The 17,333-nt window shown below is 45.2% G+C and overlaps 1 protein-coding gene across 5 annotated transcripts in view; it reads left to right on the forward strand.

Annotated features, from left to right (window-relative positions):
- The window catches only part of LOC118399580 (rho family-interacting cell polarization regulator 2), a 137,601-nt gene that overhangs the window by 43,799 nt on the left and 76,469 nt on the right, over window positions 1-17,333 (forward strand). The window contains exon 1 of one of the 5 annotated variants that reach the window (XM_052472473.1): window positions 16,565-16,837. The exons of 3 other annotated variants lie outside the window; for them this stretch is intronic. The gene's annotated coding sequence lies outside the window, so the exon portion shown is untranslated. Of the gene's footprint in view, window positions 1-16,564; window positions 16,838-17,333 lie in introns of those variants that run through there. One more of the 5 variants, XM_052472474.1, reaches the window with a different exon arrangement.

The following is a 17,333-nucleotide window of genomic DNA, read 5'->3' on the forward strand; positions in this document are numbered from 1 at the left end:
ATAAAAGTCCCTTGTTGGCCTATACAGTAGTAGTGTATCTGGGTCCTGTAGTACTGTTTCACTACCTGGTCTAGTCGTCTCTCCTCGAATCAGATGCCTCGTTGTGCTTCCACGGTCCTCACTTCCGTGGTCCTCACTTCCGTGGTCCTCGCTTCCACGGTCCTCACTTCCGTGGTCCTCGCTTTCACGGTCCTTGTTTTCGCGGTCCTTGCTTCCACAGTCCTCGTTTCCACGGTCATCACTTCCTTGATCAGGCAGAGTGGTGCATGCAGGGTGTAGATCCTCTGTTGCAGGCTATTGCTGCCACAATGATACTTGAGCTGCACAGCTCCACATAATTCAAATACATTTTTATGTATATCACACCTTCCATACAAAACAGGTGTAGTCCAGTGTGCCCTTTACAGTCAAGGCAAGCTTTGATTTGCCTTGTTCACCTGTGCCCTAAGACCAGCCTCTACATTTGCCAAAGGGCATTGCTAGAATGAAGTTCAATGAACTCAACCCCTGCTGCGGTGCATCTGTGAAACACTACTCGACGTGACACAGCTGCCCGGGGGAACCACCATGTTGTCACCTATAGAAAATGGCCCACTACAGTACACACAGCAGCTTTCTTGCAACAGCCTGCAGGGTTAAAGGAGGACAAATATATCACTGTGAACCACAAGGTATCTCAGTGTGTGTACTACTGTAGCCAACAAGAGCCAGTAAGTTGTGTGTGTGCATGTGTGCGTGCTAGAACTTGTGATATGCAGCGACTCAGGCAGGGTCAGCGACGCAAGAAGCAGGTTTGAGTTTCACAAATCCATTTATTCTCTGTGCCTCTCCTTGTCGAGACATGTCTTGTTGCCTTGTGTTACTGCTACCCAGGAAACTGTATCCTGACAGGGGCCTTGCTGAGCCCACTGAGGTAGTACTGTATTACACAGGAAACACACACACACCCTGCATACACACACGCACATGTATGCACATACACACCCTCCCTCCCTTCCTACCTCTCTCTCTCTGTAATGATTGACGAGGGGAAGAAGGAGGGAGCAAAGGATACATGATTCCTCTCACAGACTCATGGTCTCAACATTATGAGGTCTCTAGATCTGAAGCAGGGTCTCAACATTATGAAGTCTCTGGATCTGAAGCAGGGTCTCAACATTATGAAGTCTCTGGATCTGAAGCAGGGTCTCAACATTATGAAGTCTCTGGATCTGAAGCAGGGTCTCAACATTATGAAGTCTCTGGATCTGAAGCAGGGTCTCAACATTATGAAGTCTCTGGATCTGAAGCAGGGTCTCAACATCATGAAGTCTCTGGATCTGAAGCAGGGTCTCAACATTATGAAGTCTCTGGATCTGAAGCAGGGTCTCAACATTATGAAGTCTCTGGATCTGAAGCAGGGTCTCAACATTATGAAGTCTCTGGATCTGAAGCAGGGTCTCAACATTATGACGTCTCTGGATCTGAAGCAGGGTCTCAACATCATGAAGTCTCTGGATCTGAAGCAGGGTCTCAACATTATGAAGTCTCTGGATCTGAAACAGGGTCTCAACATCATGAAGTCTCTGGATCTGAAGCAGGGTCTCAACATTATGAAGTCTAAATCTGTAGCAGGGTCTCAACATTATGAAGTCTCTGGATCTGAAGCAGGGTCTCAACATCATGAAGTCTCTGGATCTGAAGCAGGGTCTCAACATTATGAAGTCTCTGGATCTGAAGCAGGGTCTCAACATTATGAAGTCTCTGGATCTGAAGCAGGGTCTCAACATTATGAAGTCTCTGGATCTGAAGCAGGGACCCAACATTATGAAGTCTCTGGATCTGAAGCAGGGTCTCAACATTATGAAGTCTAAATCTGAAGCAGGGTCTCAACATTATGAAGTCTCTGGATCTGAAGCAGGGTCTCAACATTATGAAGTCTCTGGATCTGAAGCAGGGTCTCAACATTATGAAGTCTCTGGATCTGAAGCAGGGTCTCAACGTTATGAAGTCTAAATCTGAAGCAGGGTCTCAACATTATGAAGTCTCTGGATCTGAAAAGGGTCTCAACATTATGAAGTCTCTGGATCTGAAGCAGGGTCTCAACATTATGAAGTCTCTGGATCTGAAGCAGGTTCTCAACATTATGAAGTCTCTGGATCTGAAGCAGGGTCTCAACATTATGAAGTCTAAATCTGAAGCAGGGTCTCAACATTATGAAGTCTCTGGATCTGAAAAGGGTCTCAACATTATGAAGTCTCTGGATCTGAAGCAGGGTCTCAACATTATGAAGTCTCTGGATCTGAAGCAGGTTCTCAACATTATGAAGTCTCTGGATCTGAAGCAGGGTCTCAACATTATGAAGTCTCTGGATCTGAAGCAGGGTCTCAACATCATGAAGTCTCTGGATCTGAAGCAGGGTCTCAACATTATGAAGTCTCTGGATCTGAAGCAGGGACCCAACATTATGAAGTCTCTGGATCTGAAGCAGGGTCTCAACATTATGAAGTCTGCCAGTGTCTCAACACAATGCATTCAATCATAACATTGTGCCTCCGAGTGGCATGGTTTGGTTTGCCCTGGAAATGAATCAGAGAGCGCTGATGTTTTGGGCATCTGACAACTAAGAGGAACAGTTAGGGTTCTGTGTGTGGAACTGTCTGGCACAACTAGTACCAGTATCCCAATACTGAGGAACAATGGCACAAGACACTAATGTTTACTGAGTGGCTTACACTTTGAGGTAAAAAGAAGAAGAAGATTCCATACCACGCTGCCTCTTGTACTCTCAATCCCATGGACATGATTTAGAACATTGTGAGGAATGTGTGCTTTGTTGCATGGTATGTTTGTCCTTACATTTTTGGAGAGTGAGTGTGTGTTTGAAGGTGTGTGTTTACAAACAGACAGAGGTCAGGCCTTGTAAGCCCTGTGGTGGTTGGAGAAGGGGAAGAGGAGAGGAGGAAGGGAAGACATGTGGAGGAAGAGAAGGGGATGAGGGGGAGGGGAAAGAGAAGGAGGGGGATGGGAGGAGGAGTGGAAGGGGAGGAGGAGGAGAAGAGGAGAAGGGGGAAGGAGGAGAGGGAGGAGGGATTGAGAAGAGGAGAGGGGAAGAGCAGGAAGAGAAGGAGGGTGAGAGGGGAGGAGGACAGGAGGACGGTAGGGAAGAGAGGGAAGAGGATGGGAGGAGTTGAAGAGGGTATATTGAGTCAGTCCTAGGTCAAGTCAGCTCATGACACATCACTCCAGGCCCAGAGAACACACACACTCTGTCTCTTTCTCTCTCTCTCTCTCTCTGCCAAAGGGCTGGGGTCGAAGCCAAGTTGAACTTCTACCCTCTCACCTACAGACTCTAACCTACCAAAAAAAAATTGACTGTCTGTTCTGTGTATGGGGACAGGGGAATGGGAAACAATGGGGGGCAGGGGAATGGGAAACAATGGGGGGCAGGGGATTGGAAAACAATGGGGGGGGGGAATGGGAAACAATGGGGGGCAGGGGATTGGGAAACAATGGGGGGCAGGGAATGGGAAACAATGGGGGCAGGGGATTGGGAAACAATGGGGGCAGGGGATTGGGAAACAATGGGGGACAGGGAATGGGAAACAATGGGGGGCAGGGGAATGGGAAACAATGGGGGGCAGGGGATTGGAAAACAATGGGGGGTGGGGGAATGGGAAACAATGGGGGGCAGGGGATTGGGAAACAATGGGGGGCAGGGGAATGGGAAACAATGGGGGGCAGGGGATTGGGAAACAATGGGGGGCAGGGGATTGGGAAACAATGGGGGACAGGGGAATGGGAAACAATGGGGGGCAGGGGAATGGGAAACAATGGGGGCAGGGATTGGAAAACAATGGGGGTGGGGGAATGGGAAACAATGGGGGCAGGGGATTGGGAAACAATGGGGGCAGGGGAATGGGAAACAATGGGGGGCAGGGGATTGGGAAACAATGGGGGGCAGGGGATTGGGAAACAATGGGGGACAGGGGAATGGGAAACAATGGGGGACAGGGCAATGGGAAACAATGGGGGGCAGGGGAATGGGAAACAATGAGGGCAGGGGATTGGGAAACAATGGGGGGCAGGGGATTGGGAAACAATGGGGGGCAGGGGAATGGGAAACAATGGGGGATAGGGGAATGGGAAACAATGGGGGCAGGGAATGGGAAACAATGGGGGGCAGGGGAATGGGAAACAATGGGGGGCAGGGGATTGGGAAACAATGGGGGGCAGGGGAATGGGAAACAATGGGGGGCAGGGGAATGGGAAACAATGGGGGACAGGGGAATGGGAAACAATGGGGGGCAGGGGATTGGGAAACAATGGGGGGCAGGGGATTGGGAAACAATGGGGGACAGGGGATTGGGAAACAATGGGGGGCAGGGGATTGGGAAACAATGGGGGACAGGGGAATGGGAAACAATGGGGGGCAGGGGAATGAGAAACAATGGGGGGCAGGGGATTGGGAAACAATGGGGGACAGGGGAATGGGAAACAATGGGGGACAGGGGAATGGGAAACAATGGGGGGCAGGGGAATGAGAAACAATGGGGGGCAGGGGAATGAGAAACAATGGGGGACAGGGGAATGGGAAACAATGGGGGGCAGGGGAATGAGAAACAATGGGGGGCAGGGGAATGAGAAACAATGGGGGGCAGGGGAATGAGAAACAATGGGGGGCAGGGGAATGGGAAACAATGGGGGACAGGGGAATGAGAAACAATGGGGGGCAGGGGAATGGGAAACAATGGGGGACAGGGGAATGGGAAACAATGGGGGGCAGGGGAATGAGAAACAATGGGGGGCAGGGGAATGAGAAACAATGGGGGGCAGGGGAATGAGAAACAATGGGGGGCAGGGGAATGGGAAACATTGCCTTGTGTTCACGTTAGTGGCAGCCTAGCCCTAGCTAGCATATTACTATGCGTTTTCCTCTCTCTGTTGATGAAAGTTGCATCCATTGACCTGTTTAGCCTGAACAAGCTTCCACGAGGCTTTCTTCCACAAACGCAAGTCTTTGTTTGTCTTTCTACAGAAGCAGAACAAGTAGAGAGAAAATAACAAAAATGGAATGGGGAAAAAACGAGGAGTAGAATGTTTAATTTTCTATGGAGCTGTAAGTCATACGCTGTTTCACTGACACAACAAGTCACGTTGTTATGACACAGTCAGTGCAGTTCAAATAAAACATTGAATGGATTTTCTATGGAACTGCAGTATGTCACAAGCTTGGAGCCAGTGAGATGCCCCCCCCCCCCATTTTTTTTTTCTCTCTCTGCACAGTCTGGGGGGAGGGAGAGAGATGACCATAGAAATATAATTTGTGATGGGTAGAACATTCTGTGATGGGTGGATCCCATTTATATGGTTCTGGCCTTGTAGGTAGCTTAGGGCTGGTGGGTTGTGTGTCATAGAGGAACACCTGGCGCCAACAGGTTCCTTTCCTACCAGCCCACAGTAAAGCTGGTGCTTGGGGGCTGGACGTAGGCCTAGCTGCAGCAGTCAAAGCCCTGTCATTATCACCAAAGGAACTGTGCTACAGGGCATGACAGCCCTATAATCTGCCCACGTCTGAACAGCAGTGTCTGTCTCACTGCTACCCACCCAAAAAGAAAACATACACAGAACAGCCATATGGTTGCGTGAAGTCTCAAAGTCATTTTAAAGGCCGCAAGGGCTAGACCCCCCACCATCCACATTGGCCTACACACACTACACTCTGCACAGTAGAAGTGCTAAAGGACTCAAGGAGGTATTCCCTCATACTTACAATGAACCAGGCAATTTCCAGGGTGGTAGAATAGCCCTGAGACATTGCTGTATATGGCCTCCATTACTATGGTGTCTAGTAGGGTGTAAATGTAACCATAGACTCAACAGCAATCTGCATATTTCACAGAGCCCTCCCCCTAACACTCTCTGTCTCACTGATCCCTCCCTCTCTAATCCTCCCTGTCTCACTGATCCCTCCCTCCCTGTCCCACTGATCCCTCCCTCTCTAATCCTCCCTGTCCCACTGATCCCTCCCCCATCCCACTGATCCCTCCCTCCCTAACACTCCCTGTCTCACTGATCCCTCCCTCCCTAACCCTCACTGTCTCACTGATCTCTCCCTCCCTAACCGTCCCACTGATCCCTCCCTCTCTAACACTCCCTGTCTCACTGATCCCTCCCTCCCTGTCCCACTGATCCCTCCCTCCCTAACACTCCCTGTCTCACTGATCCCTCCCTCTCTAACACTCCCTGTCTCACTGATCCCTCCCTCCCTAACACTCCCTGTCTCACTGATCCCTCCCTCCCTGTCCCACTGATCCCTCCCTCCCTAACCGTCCCACTGATCCCTCCCTCTCTAATCCTCCCTGTCTCACTGATCTCTCCCTCCCTAACCGTCCCACTGATCCCTCCCTCCCTAACACTCCCTGTCTCACTGATCCCTCCCTCCCTAACACTCCCTGTCTCACTGATCCCTCCCTCTCTAACACTCCCTGTCTCACTGATCCCTCCCTCCCTGTCCCACTGATCCCTCCCTCCCTAACACTCCCTGTCTCACTGATCCCTCCCTCCCTAACACTCCCTGTCTCACTGATCCCTCCCTCCCTAACACTCCCTGTCTCACTGATCCCTCCCTCCCTAACACTCTAATCCTCCCTGTCTCACTGATCTCTCCCTCCCTAACCGTCCCACTGATCCCTCCCTCTCTAACACTCCCTGTCTCACTGATCCCTCCCTCCCTAACCGTCCCCGTCCCACTGATCCCTCCCTCTCTAACACTCCCTGTCTCACTGATCCCTCCCTCCCTAACACTCCCTGTCTCACTGATCCCTCCCTCTCTAACACTCCCTGTCTCACTGATCCCTCCCTCCCTGTCCCACTGATCCCTCCCTCCCTAACACTCCCTGTCTCACTGATCCCTCCCTCCCTAACACTCCCTGTCTCACTGATCCCTCCCTCCCTAACACTCCCTGTCTCACTGATCCCTCCCTCCCTCCCTAACACCCTCTAATCCTCCCTGTCTCACTGATCCCTCCCTCCCTAACCGTCCCCGTCCCACTGATCCGTCCACTGATCCCTCCCTCCCTGTCCCACTGATCCCCCTCCCACTCCCTCTCACTGATCCCTCCCTCCCTAACACTCCCTGTCTCACTCCCTAACACTCCCTGTCTCACTGATCCCTCCCTCCCTAACCCCTCCCTCCCCCTCCCTCTCTAACACTCCCTGTCTCACTGATCCCTCCCTCCCTAACCGTCCCCGTCCCACTGATCCCTCCCTCTCTAACACTCCTTGTCTCACTGATCCCTCCCTCCCTAACCCTCCCTGTCTCACTGATCTCTCCCTCCCTAACCGTCCCACTGATCCCTCCCTCTCTAACACTCCCTGTCTCACTGATCCCTCCCTCCTTAACCCTCCCTGTCCCACTGATCCCTCCCTCCTTAACCCTCCCTGTCCCACTGATCCCTCCCTCCCTAACCGTCCCCGTCCCACTGATCCCTCCCTCTCTAACACTCTCTGTCTCACTGATCCCTCCCTCTCTAACACTCCCTGTCTCACTGATCCCTCCCTCCTTAACCCTCCCTGTCCCACTGATCCCTCCCTCCTTAACCCTCCCTGTCCCACTGATCCCTCCCTCCCTAACCGTCCCCGTCCCACTGATCCCTCCCTCTCTAACACTCTCTGTCTCACTGATCCCTCCCTCTCTAACACTCCCTGTCTCACTGATCCCTCCCTCCTTAACCCTCCCTCTCTAACACTCCCTGTCTCACTGATCCCTCCCTCTCTAACACTCCCTGTCTCACTGATCCCTCCCTCCTTAACCCTCCACATCCCACTGAGCCCTCCCTCCCTAACCCTCCCTGTCTCACTGATCCCTCCTTCCCTGTCCCACTTCCACTCTCACCCTCATGTGTCACCCTTCTCTAACCCTGCCTCCCCGTCACGTGGTATGTCCGAGTGGGTCTCCCCATGTAAGTGTTCACAAGTGCTGCGGTTGCAAGGGAGTGAGAGAGGGGTGTGTGTGTGTGAGGGGTGTCGGCTGAGATGTCTTAGAGAGGTGGTCCCGCGTAACATTACCTTCTGCTGTGTGAATTAGCCTAACTAGCGAGGAAGAGGAGGCTGTTAGTTAAATGCCACGTTACGTCAAGAAAAGGAGGATCCTCTGCCTCGTCATGACCAGAGGGAAAGCTCGGCCTGGAGGGGAGGGGAAACCGGGAGGAGGTTAGTAAAAACTATTGGGAGGTGGGCTGCCAGAGCCCATTCCCCTACTGCCAGACAGCAGTCTCTTTCGACCGACTTGCATAGCCCAATCACCTGACACTAGCCTAATAGCATACCAGAGAAATGATGCTACCTCTCAACAGCCCTGTTGGTCTACTACAGACTGATCTGGGACCAGTCCTGACTCTAATCCTTCTACCCATGGCTCTGGTTTCTAATCTGAGCGGCTCCTTTAAGTGATTCTACCAGGCTGCTGGGTCTGTTTGTTGGCTCTCCAGTAAATATAGCTGCTGGTCGGGGGCTGTTGATGACAGCTAGCCGCAATTACAGGATGAACTGTAAGCCAGCTGAGAGGAGAGGAGGAGAGAGGAGAGGAGAGAATGCTACTATGGAGGGGGTCTGTGCTCTGTAGCTTCAGGTGGAAACACACTGCCTGCCTGAGTGAGAAACCACAGAGGTTTACAGAATACAGTGTTCATATAGACAGAACAGTGGGATGACAGATTTACATTACTGCAACCTCTGAACAGTATTCATCGCCCAGCAGTGACAATACTAATAGATGGGTTGGTTGTTCAGCAACAAAACCGACACGTGAGCAGTGCTCAACTACAGGGCAAAACAGACTATGTTGGCTTAGATTGACAACACGTTAATTATATTTAGTCTCCAATTTTGATTGAAAACATAAATCAAGTTGCACAATGAGCACTTGTCTCTCCAATACATCGTCACAGTTGTTGGTTAGCAAGCTAGCTAAAATTGTTTGCCATATCAGCATAGACGTGGCACCAGTCAAAACACCTCAAAACAAGACAGGTATCAAGAACAAGATGAAACGAGCTGAAAGGAGCCTCTTATGATTTCCCATGGCAGTTTCTTGTCATTGTTGCTAGCAATCTAACCATCCAGAACCATACCAATACATGGCCTTCTGTCCCTCTGAAGCGAGTGCAGTTTTCGTGACGTTCTCAGCTAACCCGTCTATAGGTATGTTTTTCATATCCTCTGAACAGTATTCACCTCCCAGCAGTGATAGTACTTATACAGTAGGTATGTTTTTCATATCCTCTGAACAGTATTCACCTCCCAGCAGTGATAATACTTATACAGTAGGTATGTTTTTCATATCCTCTGAACAGTATTCACCTCCCAGCAGTGATAATACTTATACAGTAGGTATGTTTTTCATATCCTCTGAACAGTATTCACCTCCCAGCAGTGATAATACTTATACAATAGGTATGTTTTTCATATCCTCTGAACAGTATTCACCTCCCAGCAGTGATAATACTTATACAGTAGGTATGTTTTTCATATCCTCTGAACAGTATTCACCTCCCAGCAGTGATAATACTTATACAGTAGGTATGTTTTTCATATCCTCTGAACAGTATTCACCTCCCAGCAGTGATAATACTTATACAGTAGGTATGTTTTTCATATCCTCTGAACAGTATTCACCTCCCAGCAGTGATAATACTTATACAGTAGGTATGTTTTTCATATCCTCTGAACAGTATTCACCTCCCAGCAGTGATAATACTTATACAGTAGGTACTTATACAGTAGGTATGTTTTTCATAACCTCTGAACAGTATTCACCTCCCAGCAGTGATAATACTTATACAGTAGGTATGTTTTCATATCCTCTGAACAGTATTCACCTCCCAGCAGTGATAATACTTATACAGTAGGTATGTTTTTCATATCCTCTGAACAGTATTCACCTCCCAGCAGTGATAATACTTATACAGTAGGTATGTTTTTCATATCCTCTGAACAGTATTCACCTCCCAGCAGTGATAATACTTATACAGTAGGTATGTTTTTCATATCCTCTGAACAGTATTCACCTCCCAGCAGTGATAATACTTATACAGTAGGTATGTTTTCATATCCTCTGAACAGTATTCACCTCCCAGCAGTGATAATACTTATACAGTAGGTATGTTTTTTTCATATCCTCTGAACAGTATTCACCTCCCAGCAGTGATAATACTTATACAGTAGGTATGTTTTTCATAACCTCTGAACAGTATTCACCTCCCAGCAGTGATAATACTTATACAGTAGGTATGTTTTTCATATCCTCTGAACAGTATTCACCTCCCAGCAGTGATAATACTTATACAGTAGGTATGTTTTTCATAACCTCTGAACAGTATTCACCTCCCAGCAGTGATAATACTTATACAGTAGGTATGTTTTTCATATCCTCTGAACAGTATTCACCTCCCAGCAGTGATAATACTTATACAGTAGGTATGTTTTTCATATCCTCTGAACAGTATTCACCTCCCAGCAGTGATAATACTTATACAGTAGGTATGTTTTTCATATCCTCTGAACAGTATTCACCTCCCAGCAGTGATAATACTTATACAGTAGGTATGTTTTTCATAACCTCTGAACAGTATTCACCTCCCAGCAGTGATAGTACTTATACAGTAGGTATGTTTTTCATATCCTCTGAACAGTATTCACCTCCCAGCAGTGATAATACTTATACAGTAGGTATGTTTTTCATATCCTCTGAACAGTATTCACCTCCCAGCAGTGATAATACTTATACAGTAGGTATGTTTTTATCATATTCCTCTGAACAGTATTCACCTCCCAGCAGTGATAATAGTACTTATACAGTAGGTATGTTTTTCATAACCTCTGAACAGTATTCACCTCCCAGCAGTGATAATACTTATACAGTAGGTATGTTTTTCATATCCTCTGAACAGTATTCACCTCCCAGCAGTGATAATACTTATACAGTAGGTATGTTTTTCATAACCTCTGAACAGTATTCACCTCCCAGCAGTGATAATACTTATACAGTAGGTATGTTTTTCATAACCTCTGAACAGTATTCACCTCCCAGCAGTGATAATACTTATACAGTAGGTATGTTTTTCATATCCTCTGAACAGTATTCACCTCCCAGCAGTGATAATAGTACTTATACAGTAGGTATGTTTTTCATATCCTCTGAACAGTATTCACCTCCCAGCAGTGATAGTACTTATACAAAAGGTATGTTTTTCATATCCTCTGAACAGTATTCACCTCCCAGCAGTGATAATACTTATACAGTAGGTATGTTTTTCATAACCTCTGAACAGTATTCACCTCCCAGCAGTGATAATACTACTTATACAGTAGGTATGTTTTTCATATCCTCTGAACAGTATTCACCTCCCAGCAGTGATAATACTTATACAGTAGGTATGTTTTTCATATCCTCTGAACAGTATTCACCTCCCAGCAGTGATAATACTTATACAGTAGGTATGTTTTTCATATCCTCTGAACAGTATTCACCTCCCAGCAGTGATAATAGTACTTATACAGTAGGTATGTTTTTCATATCCTCTGAACAGTATTCACCTCCCAGCAGTGATAGTACTTATACAAAGGTATGTTTTTCATATCCTCTGAACAGTATTCACCTCCCAGCAGTGATAATACTTATACAGTAGGTATGTTTTTCATAACCTCTGAACAGTATTCACCTCCCAGCAGTGATAATAGTACTTATACAGTAGGTATATGTTTTTGATAATAGTACATATCCTCTGAACAGTATTCACCTCCCAGCAGTGATAATACTTATACAGTAGGTATGTTTTTCATATCCTCTGAACAGTATTCACCTCCCAGCAGTGATAGTACTTATACAGTAGGTATGTTTTTCATATCCTCTGAACAGTATTCACCTCCCAGCAGTGATAATACTTATACAGTAGGTATGTTTTTCATATCCTCTGAACAGTATTCACCTCCCAGCAGTGATAATACTTATACAGTAGGTATGTTTTTCATATCCTCTGAACAGTATTCACCTCCCAGCAGTGATAATACTTATACAGTAGGTATGTTTTTCATATCCTCTGAACAGTATTCACCTCCCAGCAGTGATAATACTTATACAGTAGGTATGTTTTCATATCCTCTGAACAGTATTCACCTCCCAGCAGTGATAATACTTATACAGTAGGTATGTTTTTCATATCCTCTGAACAGTATTCACCTCCCAGCAGTGATAATACTTATACAGTAGGTATGTTTTCATATCCTCTGAACAGTATTCACCTCCCAGCAGTGATAATACTTATACAGTAGGTATGTTTTCATATCCTCTGAACAGTATTCACCTCCCAGCAGTGATAATACTTATACAGTAGGTATGTTTTTCATATCCTCTGAACAGTATTCACCTCCCAGCAGTGATAATACTTATACAGTAGGTATGTTTTTCATATCCTCTGAACAGTATTCACCTCCCAGCAGTGATAATACTTATACAGTAGGTATGTTTTTCATAACCTCTGAACAGTATTCACCTCCCAGCAGTGATAATACTTATACAGTAGGTATGTTTTTCATATCCTCTGAACAGTATTCACCTCCCAGCAGTGATAATAGTACTTATACAGTAGGTATGTTTTTCATATCCTCTGAACAGTATTCACCTCCCAGCAGTGATAGTACTTATACAAAAGGTATGTTTTTCATATCCTCTGAACAGTATTCACCTCCCAGCAGTGATAATACTTATACAGTAGGTATGTTTTTCATAACCTCTGAACAGTATTCACCTCCCAGCAGTGATAATAGTACTTATACAGTAGGTATGTTTTTCATATCCTCTGAACAGTATTCACCTCCCAGCAGTGATAGTACTTATACAGTAGGTATGTTTTTCATATCCTCTGAACAGTATTCACCTCCCAGCAGTGATAGTACTTATACAGTAGGTATGTTTTTCATATCCTCTGAACAGTATTCACCTCCCAGCAGTGATAATAGTACTTATACAGTAGGTATGTTTTTCATATCCTCTGAACAGTATTCACCTCCCAGCAGTGATAGTACTTATACAGTAGGTATGTTTTTCATATCCTCTGAACAGTATTCACCTCCCAGCAGTGATAGTACTTATACAAAAGGTATGTTTTTCATATCCTCTGAACAGTATTCACCTCCCAGCAGTGATAATACTTATACAGTAGGTATGTTTTTCATAACCTCTGAACAGTATTCACCTCCCAGCAGTGATAATAGTACTTATACAGTAGATATGTTTTTCATATCCTCTGAACAGTATTCACCTCCCAGCAGTGATAGTACTTATACAGTAGGTATGTTTTTCATATCCTCTGAACAGTATTCACCTCCCAGCAGTGATAGTACTTATACAGTAGGTATGTTTTTCATATCCTCTGAACAGTATTCACCTCCCAGCAGTGATAATACTTATACAGTAGGTATGTTTTTCATATCCTCTGAACAGTATTCACCTCCCAGCAGTGATAATACTTATACAGTAGGTATGTTTTTCATATCCTCTGAACAGTATTCACCTCCCAGCAGTGATAATACTTATACAGTAGGTATGTTTTTCATATCCTCTGAACAGTATTCACCTCCCAGCAGTGATAATACTTATACAGTAGGTATGTTTTTCATATCCTCTGAACAGTATTCACCTCCCAGCAGTGATAATACTTATACAGTAGGTATGTTTTTTTCATATCCTCTGAACAGTATTCACCTCCCAGCAGTGATAATACTTACTATACAGTAGGTATGTTTTTCATAACCTCTGAACAGTATTCACCTCCCAGCAGTGATAATACTTATACAGTAGGTATGTTTTTCATATCCTCTGAACAGTATTCACCTCCCAGCAGTGATAATACTTATACAGTAGGTATGTTTTCATATCCTCTGAACAGTATTCACCTCCCAGCAGTGATAATACTTATACAGTAGGTATGTTTTTCATATCCTCTGAACAGTATTCACCTCCCAGCAGTGATAATACTTATACAGTAGGTATGTTTTTCATATCCTCTGAACAGTATTCACCTCCCAGCAGTGATAATACTTATACAGTAGGTATGTTTTTCATATCCTCTGAACAGTATTCACCTCCCAGCAGTGATAATACTTATACAGTAGGTATGTTTTTCATAACCTCTGAACAGTATTCACCTCCCAGCAGTGATAATACTTATACAGTAGGTATGTTTTTCATATCCTCTGAACAGTATTCACCTCCCAGCAGTGATAATACTTATACAGTAGGTATGTTTTTCATAACCTCTGAACAGTATTCACCTCCCAGCAGTGATAATACTTATACAGTAGGTATGTTTTTCATAACCTCTGAACAGTATTCACCTCCCAGCAGTGATAATACTTATACAGTAGGTATGTTTTTCATAACCTCTGAACAGTATTCACCTCCCAGCAGTGATAATACTTATACAGTAGGTATGTTTTTCATATCCTCTGAACAGTATTCACCTCCCAGCAGTGATAATACTTATACAGTAGGTATGTTTTTCATATCCTCTGAACAGTATTCACCTCCCAGCAGTGATAATACTTATACAGTAGGTATGTTTTTCATATCCTCTGAACAGTATTCACCTCCCAGCAGTGATAATACTTATACAGTAGGTATGTTTTTCATATCCTCTGAACAGTATTCACCTCCCAGCAGTGATAATACTTATACAGTAGGTATGTTTTCATATCCTCTGAACAGTATTCACCTCCCAGCAGTGATAATACTTATACAGTAGGTATGTTTTCATATCCTCTGAACAGTATTCACCTCCCAGCAGTGATAATACTTATACAGTAGGTATGTTTTTCATATCCTCTGAACAGTATTCACCTCCCAGCAGTGATAATACTTATACAGTAGGTATGTTTTCATATCCTCTGAACAGTATTCACCTCCCAGCAGTGATAATACTTATACAGTAGGTATGTTTTCATAACCTCTGAACAGTATTCACCTCCCAGCAGTGATAATACTTATACAGTAGGTATGTTTTTATCATAACCTCTGAACAGTATTCACCTCCCAGCAGTGATAATACTTATACAGTAGGTATGTTTTTCATATCCTCTGAACAGTATTCACCTCCCAGCAGTGATAATACTTATACAGTAGGTATGTTTTTCATATCCTCTGAACAGTATTCACCTCCCAGCAGTGATAGTACTTATACAGTAGGTATGTTTTTCATAACCTCTGAACAGTATTCACCTCCCAGCAGTGATAATCCTTATACAGTAGGTATGTTTTTCAGGATTTTAGTTTAGTTTCAGGAACCGAAACAGCACTCTGGGACAATTTTGCACCGCCCTATGGGACTGCCGATCACGACCGGTTGTGATACAGCCCGGGATCAAACCAGGGTCTGTAGTGACACCTCTAGCACTGAGATGCAGTGCTTTATACCGCTGCGTCACTCGGGAAAATAAAACCATTTAGAATACTGCTGTGCTGTGCCAGGACAATAGCAATTGGCACAATTAATTTATGCTCATATAAAGGTTGCTTACCCTCTAAATAAATCACGTTGTAACTTGAACTGGTATCATGGTACATAAAGGACATAAAATACACAATGCAGTGACATGGATACAAGTGAAGGATTTCCACCGATGACTCCTTCTTTACAAAGTTCCTTCCTCTGTATTAAAATGAGACGGATTGATCCGATCAGACAGTCCGTTTTCTGCCCATCCCTCGCCCTTGGTACTGGAACCAATCAAGGGTGGATACCAATCAAGTTGGCAGCGCTGGATTACGACAACCATATCTGGCCTGTCATCATAGTAAGGGCCAGTTAGTTGAAGTGTAAATCTATTTTCTAGGCCATGACACGCCTGTGCCATGATGTAGTGTGTCTGCAGTCCATTAGGCCTAACGCAGTTAAGGTATAGGGATTCACTTGTTTGTCCTGTCCCTGGTTCCATTTCATGTGTTTGTTGTTTGCTGTCTGCCTAATGCAATTTCTGAAACCAGTCTTGAGGCAAATTCATTTGAGTGTGGCTAGATCTTCAGTTCTGTTCTGAAAATAATATTCAGTCGTCCTTGAGGAGGATTGATGTTCAAAGTAAACTTAATATCTGTGGCAATGTAATGGCTTCATCGATTATATTCACATTATTTTTCATCCATACAGAATAAATAACCCTTTGTCATTAAAATCCACCACTCTCCATACCTAAATGGGGCCCGTGTAGCCTAGCCTTCAAATAGGCTGCTACCCCTTTGCTAATCTCGATCCGTTTTCATAGCCTATCGTTAGGGGCAGTGAAAATGGAAGAGCCAGTTCATACCGTGACAGCTGCGCAAATACAGTGGGTAGACACGGGATTTACCCCAGTCTGTCGCCCCGGTTGGCATGCACGAACAGCAGTGCCCAACGACTAGTGCCGAAAGCCGATGGCATTGCAGAGATGCCAACTCCTCGCCTGTCGTGTTGTGAGGGCACGAAACGGCCCCGCCTACTGTTACAACTCTGCCTTTTCATTGGTCCAACGTTAGCCAGGGCGAGCGCTACAAACCTAAACTACAATGCACATGATTTTCGGTACGAGCGTGGGGCTGTGTAGCCTGTGTTTGTTACATTAGGAATAATGCCCAAGTGAAAATATATATAGTTCATAAGGTAGTCAGGAAAGACATTTTCCGTAAAGCACTGTCGAATTCATTGTTTTACTGATCCAGTGGACCAAAAGTTCACGTTGGAAAGCGGAGCTTCTCCTTTATTGCACGGATGGAGCGGCGCAGTTAACAGACAATACATAGGATTCAGTTCAAGTAAGTTTTTCAGAGGTGAGTAGATTTACTCTCTCGTGTATTTAGACTAGTTAAGACATCTGTCTGAGAGTTCCTTATATTTTTAGCTAGAGCAGTGTGCGAGCTCGATGAGTAGGCTAGATCACTTTGCGCCTTTATTCAATAATAACGGAGTAGAGATTGAGTGAGAACGGCTTCTAGTAGGGCAGTGGCTTAGTAAACGACAGTGATACACACTTAAAGAAATAGTAAACTAAACACTACATTATGTAGGTGATTTGTTTTGCCTTAGTAAAACAAATTATTTGATGCATCTATAAAACCATTTTTTTCATACAAACATCAAATGCCTTGGAATTTGATTTAATTGATAGACTCCACTATTTTGATACTGTCCGCGATATCGTGAGGCTAAACGGATCATAATTGAGTCTCTTGACGTCCCAGTAAACATGTTTCTTCCTGGGTTTATCGACCACTTTCTCTCGATTTGCTTTTGACCACAGGGTTCGCGTCATCGCGATCCGTGGTG

This window comes from Oncorhynchus keta, chromosome 20, assembly GCF_023373465.1.
Source record: "Oncorhynchus keta strain PuntledgeMale-10-30-2019 chromosome 20, Oket_V2, whole genome shotgun sequence".
In the NCBI taxonomy this organism is placed as follows: Eukaryota; Metazoa; Chordata; class Actinopteri; order Salmoniformes; family Salmonidae; genus Oncorhynchus; species Oncorhynchus keta.